This window comes from Lactuca sativa, chromosome 8 (assembly GCF_002870075.4).
Source record: "Lactuca sativa cultivar Salinas chromosome 8, Lsat_Salinas_v11, whole genome shotgun sequence".
In the NCBI taxonomy this organism is placed as follows: Eukaryota; Viridiplantae; Streptophyta; class Magnoliopsida; order Asterales; family Asteraceae; genus Lactuca; species Lactuca sativa.
This window is the reverse complement of record NC_056630.2, coordinates 136,261,855-136,272,548: the sequence shown is the minus strand read 5'-3', so window position 1 is coordinate 136,272,548 and position 10,694 is coordinate 136,261,855. Positions and strand designations below refer to the sequence as shown.

General features: G+C 41.0%; 1 non-coding gene across 1 annotated transcript; it reads right to left on the bottom strand.

The window, feature by feature from the left end:
* Positions 1-8,497: 8,497 nt before the first annotated feature.
* On the bottom strand, positions 8,498-8,600 carry LOC111918392 (U6 spliceosomal RNA). The gene has a single exon (XR_002859207.1). It is a non-coding gene; the product is annotated as a U6 spliceosomal RNA (small nuclear RNA).
* Positions 8,601-10,694: the final 2,094 nt, after the last annotated feature.

Sequence of the window (10,694 nt, the reverse complement as noted above, 5' to 3'; positions counted from 1 at the left end):
AATACGCCATAACTTCCGACGTCCCCTTCGTGGCTGATAGACAATCACCCTTAGCTGATCCCTGAGACTACCAGTCTCTCATCTGGTCCAACCACCATGTTTCCAGGTGATCAAAAACCAAGACTACCCAGCCGTAGCCATACTGCATCACATGCCACTTATCTACAAGATCCTGCAACTCGAGATCCAACCCTTGACTCAACAGTCTCTACCATTTCCATTCTTAAATCCTATACCCTTCCGGGCTTGCCCATAAATAATCCATTGAATAATCCCTCCGATCCTGATTCTACCTAAGTTGTGGCTTTCCCACGACTTTGCGAACTGATCTACCGTAGACCCAATCGCTCGAAGAACTCATGAATGCTACGACTACCTCGTAGTCTTACAACACTTCCTATGGCATCCGATTATTAGTGAATGCTACAACCCCCTGTAGTCTGACAACACTCCCACCCTGACTGTCCATTAGCGAATGCTACGACTCCCACGTAGTCGTACAACACTTTCACAGTGAATTCTACGGCTCCCCCGTAGTCTTACAACACTTTCACAGTGAATGATAAGGCTCCCCCGTAGTCTTACAACACTTTCATACCACATGATCGTTGCCCATGGCCCTACTACTCACCTATCAATCCGAACGCATCTCACTGCTTAGCACCCACGTAGTGTATCCTCCCAAACTGAACTCAATTACCGACTGTAACACTACCTGGTTCCCTTCCCCCAAGCCTGCAATATGACGTCAGAAGGACGCGATCCAAATGCCGGGGAGTTTCTCGAACTCCCATCCCACGATATCTGATACTCAGTCGGCCCCTGAGGCCGCCTTTCCTCACCAAAAGGAAAATGTGAGACGCATCCACGTCTCACACTCGCTTTTCTTCGAGATATCTAAATAATTCTCCCCCACTTAGATTCAACTAAGTCCGCTTGGCACATGAAAATTGAAGGATTCCCACATCCTCTCTCTCGTTTTAATGGTTAATTTGCTGACGAGCGGTGCCTAACAAAGCTAGAACACCAAGAATAACCCTTCCCAAAACAACACAACTTCCGAAAACTCGCTAGCATCTCTGAATCCCAACCATATCAACAGATTTAGATGCTTTAAATACAGTTATACTCGGTTCTTGCTGACCGAAGGTCAGATGGTCTAACAAAATCTTCAGCAACAATTCTCTCTTCCCTTGACAACCTCAGGAGCCTTTCCAAACATGATAGCTAAGGTTACTGGAACCCAGTCATAATTTCCCTCATATAAGCCCTGGAACCAATCCAGGTCATTCCCAAAATGACACGCACGTATTGAAAATTCTTAGATAACTGGAGTCGGTGCCCTCACTGCTCCTCCCTGATCATCAAGTGGTTGACTTCCTTGTCCCCCATCCGCCTTCAACGACAATATGACGGACTTGCCCCCTATGGGCATTCCCTGCTGACGTGGCCAAACCTGCTACACCTGTAGCTACCCAGATCACCGGATAGCCTCCGATAATGACTCGGAGCGATCCCGGTATGTGCGGAATCCACTCCGCAAGATACGTCCATCTGAAAGCTCCTTAAAGATTCCTCGGTGCGCTGGCTGGCACCTGATACTCTTGCTAACTCGAACAATAGCAGAAATCCGACCCGAGGCCTAACTATCACACTCCCCAAGTAATATAAATTACCGGTACCACCAGAAATGACCGAAGATAGTATATCCGCAAACATCTAGAGGACTCCTAACCATCTCCTCCTGAGTTACCTCGACCATCCAGAAAACATGATGTAACACTTCATCCCGATCCCAATGGCAATCCAATCCCTTGTAACGAGCTCCATCATGTAGTTTTCGCAAGTGTTGCACCGAATCCGGCCCTATTGGCCTCTCAAAAGCTGATCCAAACTCCTGGATCCCCCTCCCGAGATCCTCCACTATAGGAACCCGGGTTGGTCCCCATTTCCAAAGGTGACCCTAATCAATCCCTGCTCTCGAACTCTATAAATCATAACATTCAGGGTCTCGCACCCTGACACACTCACCTGCTCAATCGTCCACGGCCGATCTGCAATAGATGGAGCAACCTATGCTCCCAACCAGTTACAAACTATCCCCAAGACAAGGTCTTTAACTCCAAAAGTGCAATAGATCGCACCATCAATCCTTGCCGCCTGATGCAAGAGATCCTATGCGAACTCCCATTCCTAGCAGTCCTTCTGCTAACTGGCTCTCTACCGGAGCCAGGACTAAACCCTGGTCCTTCCCCTTGCGTGCTGATTCGCATTCTGCACTTCAGCTATCCCCATAGTCCACTCGTAACCATGAATTCCTTTCCCAGGTTTCTTGGATTCTTCGAGACTTTCCCCGATTCGAGTATGGATCCTGTGCTTTCAGTAGTACGGGCCTAATACTACCTTCCACACATATCCATACTTTCCTTTGGAATCATCCCAAATCCTGTAAGTCATCTACTTCCCTGATGTACTAAATGTCTGCTAGACAGCAGCATAATATCCACCTAAGCACCTCCTAGGTCTCCCCCTAGGCTCCCAATCACACCGAACCGCCTCACTACTCACTGGAGCATATCCTAGGCTTTCCTAGGTTCCAGACCTCAACCTGCCATCAGCTGTTGAGGAACTCCTCATGATGCCAGTCATCTACCTCCTGGATATCGTCACATCCACTTAGTAGCTAACTCCCATCACTAAAGAGTTCCACAAAGCACAAAGCAAGCAGCATTCGTGCAGACGCACTCCTAACACTAATCTCATCCTAGGCTCATCCTAGGGTAATCTCCAACCCACAAACGATCATAGAATATCCGGCCCACGTACCACAACCCAAGTTGTCCACATCCACCCTCGCTGACGGCTGCCTTATGCATGCAAATTGTACACAGAACAGGAAACGAGTCTCACCGATTATTCTATGGCGATGAGATCCTAACCGTATAAAATTTTAAAACATACACGTAGCAGTTACCAATATCAATAATCATTCTCATTCTAGCATGGCATCCAGCATCCCAAGGCTACAAAAATCACATATCAGGCCAATCTATCGTTGTCTACTCAGCACTAGCATGCAAGTCTAAGAGCTCATATAGCATACAAAGGCATCCTTCCTAGCCCTAACTAGCATGCGATATTCAGATTCATAACCAAATCATAACAGATAACAGATATGGGTATTCTGGGGAAACTTACTTGAGCTCGGCCGATTGCATGCACCGCACCCTTTCTTTTCTTTGAAAACTTTTCCTTGAAAACATTTTCCTTTAAAAAAAACCTTCCAGATCCTCAGTCTGAGTTTAGACACACCTGAAAGTATGTCCGAATCCCTCAAACCAAGGCTCTGATACCAACTTGTAACGCCCCAAAAATCAGGGGTAAAAATTTCATTTTTAATATAACTAAAGCATTGATACCAGTTAATTCAAACAATCAAATCATAGCCAATCAAATCATTTATCAGAGTTTATCCCAAAATCATTCATTGCGGAAATCATAGGTGTGTGCACTGCGATCAACCCGAGCTCTTCCTTTCCAAAACGATGATACTTGAAACCATAAAAAAAACCTGTAAGCACGAAGCTTAGTGAGTTTCCCAGAGCATACCATTCACACAAACCACATATCACTTATCCTGGTAGCTATAAAAGCTACACACATATCATATATATTGTTAGCTATAAAAGCTACCATATATCACATGAGCCATGCATACATAAAACCTGTAATAGTGCCATGGGCTACCCCACATGGTCTTTACCTAGGACTGCCATGGGCTCCCCCACATGGTCTTGGATCCAATGTCATGGGCTACCCCACATGGTCTTTACCTAGGACTGGCATGGGCTACCCCACATGGTCTTACATCCAATGCCACGGGCTTCCCCCGGGGTCTTCCCTGCAAATACCATATATAACCAAATAGCATATCATGCATCACATAAATATCTACACATAACATGTACATAAACCTGTAAGGATGTCGTGGCTACCCCTAGGGTCTTATACCATTGTGCCATGGACTACCCCACATGGTCTTCCGTGCAAGTATCACAAAGACAACTAGCATATCACATAATTACCAGCATACCACCTAGCATAAAGCTAACTATCATATCACACAGCATAAGATGGGCCGACCTTGGTGCCTTAGACCCATTGGTATGGTGAGAAGACTCACCTGCAACTGTCGGATGAAGACATAAGATCACGCTGCTCCAACCACCAACATGAACCCCTCCACTGGTCAACACCAAATAACCGAACTCAATAAATACCAATAATTACCAAAATGCCCCTAGAAGTCAACTGGTCAACTCTTGGTCAAAGTCAAAGTCCTTAGTCAAAGTCAAACTTCCTGACTGACTCTACTCGCCGAGTCAACCTGCTGACTCGTCGAGTCCAAAAATCTTCGAGTCTCATCCTGCTCAACTCACCGAGTCGTCCCTCGACTCACCGATTCACGACTTAACCAGAAAAGGTTAGGGTTCCATGACCAGACTTGCTGAGTCCAAGGCAATCTTTGTGACAACCTGAAATTTCCATTTCCGAACAAACCATAGCAAGCCAATAGAAGCAGATCAGTTACAGTGAAAACTCAGATTTCGAGTATAAGTTTGGCCTTTTTCAGGATTTTTACACTTAAGGAGATATTGGGAGAGTGGATGCACTAGGGTTTTGTGCAACACTATTATTCCAATACTTTAGGACATTAGAGTTCGTTCCAGGAATAAAAATATTTTCTGCCAAAAATATCTCAGGACTATAAATAGAATTCTGAACCAAATTGGTTCATTTGTTGAATTCCATTTAGAGAAAAGTCAAAATTCTCTCTCACGGATCTTCGGGTTTTATCCCAAATTATGAGTACTTCGATCTAGTTATGTTATATAGCTTAGATTGTGTTTAGAAACATCAATTTCATAACAAAACAATTAGATTCAGGAGTTTACCGCCCAAGAACGTTCTTGGGGAGTAAACTCCAATAAGTGGCTTAAATGCTACTTAGTCCTTTCCCCGTGAATTGTAACTACCTTAGACTTGTATGCTAGTGTGTATATGACTAGAAAACTAGTTATATTTAAAAAAAAAATCATTGCGGCAACGATCCACTTTTTGAAGAAAAAAATAGTGTTTTTTTTATCGAAAAAAGTTCATATATCAAAAATTATAATCAAATTTTCTCTATAAACAAGCAACTATATGGACATATGTTGATGTCAACCTGTAACTTTCAGTTTGTTTTTTATTATAAAAAACCATTCGGTTTAGATTTTCATTATTTAGTTGCAATGTTATTGGATTGAAAACCCATTTGATTTAGCTTTCTATGATTTAGTTTTATTAACAAAGTAATATTTCTAAACTATATTTAAAAAATTGTTTCGTGTGTTTCTATACAAGTTACACTTTCAAAATAAATTAGGGATAATGACTTAGTGTAAAGACCCAAAAATCACGACTAAAAATTTCCTTTAAAACATTACTAAAACCATATTTATAAAACCAAATTATAAGTCATAACATAAGCTCGGAGTATCAATTCAAAGCATGATCTTATTATGAGAGTAAAACATCCCAGGCTGACTAACTATGGTGTGTGTAATGCGATCATCCCGAGCTCTTCCCGTTGCTACCGGAAGTACCTGAAACCAAAACTGAAAACTGTAAGCACGAATTTTAGTGAGTTCCCCAACCTACACATACCCTGCATAATCACATACAGCATATACTGGGTCATGCCCGCTACAACGACCCCGCCGCTCCAGGCCCCGCCTGGCTTTGAGACCCGCTCGGATACAGATCTGTTTCTCTTAGGCCCTGCCTGTCTCTGGGCCCCGCCTATCTTGGGCCTCGCCCTTATCCTGCTACTGATGAGTCATGGAACCCCATCCACACTCTTTCTGATAGTGAGATACGGGCCCAGCCCACACTCACTCCTTTCCTAACTTGGGCCTCGCCCCTGCTCTGCTGCTCATGAGATATGGAACACCGTCCATACTCTGCTATTGGTGAGATACGGGACCTCGCCCACACTCACCTCCCTACCAGGCACATACATGTATCACACAGACAACAAATATAAACTATCGTATAAACCATTCCTTGGGCACCCGCCCGCTATCATTGGACCTTGGTCCTGAATACTATACTAGCATACTGTGCCTAAGGCTAACCCCTGGGCCTTCCTACTCATAACTACATGGGCCCACATTGTGGCCGTAGACCCATTCACACAAAGGGAAAACTCACCTCACACTGCTAAAGTTCTAACTGATGCCTTTTTGACTGTTACACTTCTGGCTGCTGACTAACAACCTTCCCGAACCGCTGCTCCTCTATCTCCCCGAGCTACTAATATCAATATAACACTTAGTCCCAAACTGAACTCTAGAAGTCAAACTAAGTCAACTCTGGTCACAGTCAAAGTCCTGGTCAAAGTCAACCTTCCAGTTGACTCGACTCGCCGAGTTATTCCACCAACTCGCCGAGTCCATGCTCCTCAAATCACAAACAACCCCGACTCAACTGGTCAAGTCTAGCGAGAGCTCGACGAGTTCTCCTTCATCTAACACTTCGGGACTATCTTCAACCGACTCGCCGAGTTGTTCTACAACTCATCGAGTCCATCTTCATCAACTAAGGAGATTGCCTTGGACTCGCTGAGTTCCTCCTTGAAGTCGTCGAGTACGATGATCTTCATGTCCATCACGGACACAGATTGGCTGAGTCCTTCTCTAACCCCACACACTGATCCGACTCATAACAGAAGGGTTTGGGTTTAGCGACCTGACTCGTCGAGTTCTCTATATGACAATTCTAGTATGTCGATTTCAGTCTATTCCAATACTTCCAACTCATAGATCTGGACTCCTTATGCTAGCATTGCATTTAAAGTTGCTAACTTTACATGCATGCAAGGGGTTATGAGGCTAGAACACCAAATCCAAGCTACAATGGAGGTCTAAGCCATGAAAGGAAACCATAGCTGAGAAAAGCTTCTTCCTCAGAGCTCCTAAGGCTCAAAGATGATCCGATCTAGTCTCTATTCTTCCTCAAAGGCTCAATACTCGGGTTGGCCTTGGAAATGGTCCCAAAAGTCTCATAAAAGGGACATGAAGAGATCTAAGAAGGCATAGATCAATGTAAGAGCTTTATTACCAGAAAGTCATGAGGAAGAGGGACTCCTTCTGGATCTACAATCACTCCTTAGCTCTTCCAACTCCTTTTTCTTCTAGTCTTCAAATCACTCAAGAACACATAATAATAGCTCACACTTTCATAGAGGACACTAGGGTTTCACTCTGGACAGTGGGGGCTATACATGAAGCCCTAGAAATGAGAATGAGATGGTTAAATAGGGTGCCAAGTCCCGAAATTAGGGTTTCCCAACCCAGATCGGACTTGCCGAGTACACTAGCCGACTCGCCGAGTCGGTCACTAAACCTTGCACACGGATCCCGCTCCGACTCACCGAGTCATTCCTTGGACTCGACGAGTTGGCTCCTTTGACTTAGGGCTTTTCATTCCTTTCTTGGTTTTTTTTCCAGATTTTGGGTGTTACACATAGAAGGGTAATTAGGTTTCCAGTTTGTCCGTATTAGGTAACTAAGGTTTTTTTTGTGCGTATTAGACCAATATAGTTATTATTACCGTTTGGAAATAGTCATTTTTACCAGTTTCTTCCTGTTTAACAGGTAAAAAGGACTATTCTAAACGGTAATAACAACCATATTGGTCTAATACGCACAAAAAAACCTTAGTGACCTGATACGGAAAAACTAGAAACCTAATTACCCTCCTAAGTCATTAACCCTAATTATTTAGAAAACATGTTTACTAATCAATGTGACTGACTTGTTTGACTGAAAATAGTTGCTTCCATTTAAACTTATCACACAACCCTTTCAGAATTTCCAAGTCCAAAAACTCAAATGATTGATGATCTTCATTACATAAATATGCAACATTTTATCAATAACTTCTTTTTTGTCATTTAAATGTTTACATGAACACATCCATATGTACAAAAACAATCTCACTTTGATACCTCCCATCAATGTCTACATTTGATAACGAATGGAAATGTAAAACCCAACATGGACTTGCAAAGGATGCCTATTATCAATTATTTTATAAACAGCAAAACCACAACATGAACTAAGAAACTGAAGTTGCAAAATGAATAAAAAAATCAGTACATAAACAAACACATACAGACTGTATACAACACATAAACAGAAGTTTATAAAGCATGAAACTTAATGATAGGAAAAGTAAAAAACTTAAAAGAGACTTTATAGAAAGAAAGATCACCCTTACTTGCCACAAATGGTTGAAGACATCAACAAGAAGATCAATCTGACCATGGAATCCACATGTTGTCTGATCATGACTTCAGTAGATGATATACTGAAATTTAAGAATTACAATTGAACTCTATTAGCATTTGAAAAGGGAATTAGGGTTCCAGAGAAGATGACAAAGGGTTTAAAAAAAATTGGACCATTTCTCGATTTGTGCGTGTCATCCTTGCGCAGGGACCATGCAAATCTTCTCTGTATCGTTCCAATTTTATTGGATGTCCTCAAAGGGACGACTATAGATGAAGAGCTTCGCCATATAGAGGAGTAGTAGATTCTTCTTTTAGTCGATATGGGACGATGTGAGTTCTAAACGAACTAGTTTATTGTTCAATGTCTTTAAAATTAGGGTTAATGACTTAGGAGGGTAATTAGGTTTCCAGTTTGTCCATATTAGGTCACTAAGGTTTTTTTGTGCATACTAGACCAATATGATTGTTATTTCCGTTTAGAAATAGTCTTTTTTACAGGAAGAAACCGATAAAAATGACTATTTCTAAACGGTAATAACAACCATATTGGTTCTTTCGGGTTAGACATTTAAAATATAAAATATAATAATTTTTTAAAATTAAAATATTTGAATATGATAATTATTCGTCGTATGCGTAACGGGCCATAAATAACCTTTTAATTAGAAGATTATTTAAGATAAATAATCTTAACTAAAGATGTAGTAGCCGTAATGATGATCTCGAGGATATAAGGAATGCTTAAATCTGACTTCGTATGAAAAATTATGATTCTTTGAAGTTTCGCGTTCAATCTTATATGAAAAAGTGTATCGTAAAAAGTGAAACAGAGATAGGTAGCATAAGCCTAAGTAATCTAAAAGAATTTCATAGTAATCGTAAAAGCGAAAGAGGACATATAAAGAACGCCTAAATCTGACATCATTTAAGAAAATTATGAATTTTCAAAGTTTCGACGCGACACAGAAATCAAAATGAAAATCGGTTGATTGTTAGTCAAAACAATCTAAATGAGAATCAAAGTACTTGTAAACATCGATCCATCGATATAAAGGACATTGAGAATGGAGTTCTTATGGAAATGTTATGAATATTGCACGGTCTTTTGTAGTGTAATCTCCGTAGACTATTAAATTTAAAATGGGATGAAAATTAGCCAACATAGTCTAAAAGAAAGTTGTAGTATTTGTCGATACCTAAGCGGGCATATAATGAACGTCAAAAATAGAGTTGGTATTCGAAAGTTATAAACTTTTGGAAGTCTAAGTCTTACCCGCGTCCGACACCACTTATCAGCACCAAAGCCGTTGCTTGCTGGCTACACAAGACCACGATGTGGCACGACCATTTTCACCCTATAAATTGTTGTGAAATCGCTATTTTCACACCAACTTCTTTAGAGAACCCCCCCCTCTTCTAGCCCTAATATTCTAGGGATTTCGGCCACTTTAGCGAGTCTATGAGGTATCTAGGAGCCCAACAAATAGAAGATTTCAGGTCGGAGTTCTGTCCGTGAACTTTCCGTACTTTTTTCAAAAAACATTGTAAGTTAAGTTGCACTTATTATGCTTTAAGCATAACCATGGTTGTAGAACACGATACTCGGTACCTGTTCGGCCGACTACCGAGTAGCGAGTACTCGGGAGTACTCAGGAGTACTCGAATTCAGTAATTCATATAGAAATATTTTAAGGGAAATCATATATGTCAAAATCATAAGTTAAAACCATAAGTTGATTGAAATATATAACAAAATTAGATTACAAAAACTAAAAAACATACAATTGTCCAACTTTGTGAATAATTATTGAAAATTTAAGATATATATGTATTACTAATCACATGTTTGTGTGTTAAATAATAAATCATTAAGTACTTTATACATATTAATCACTGAGTTGGCCAAGTTTTACAACACTGCTTGCATTAATAAGGGGCCGATCGGGGAGTACTCGGCTTCTGTAACTCGCATCGGCAAGGGGCTGAGTAGTGAGTACTCGGACGAGTAATCGGCCAACTTGGCGAGTTTTACAACATTGAGTATAACTTAAATTTATATTCATAGTAGTTATTATGAACCTATACATAAGATTTATATGTAATTCCATATCATAATACTGATTAATCTACTTACAAGAGTGATGTCAAGGATGGATATAGTGAGGGTTTAAAGTGAATTTTCCAAACAGTATACTCTGTATACCAAACGGATCCTACCTCCGATATGATCTTCCCCGATTATTCCTTAATTGATATATCTTGATGTGGTCATTGAGATTAATGAGGAATCTAGAGTATCGTTATTATAGTCGCAATAAATATAAGACAAAGACTAAAACTTAGTAATATTCAAGTC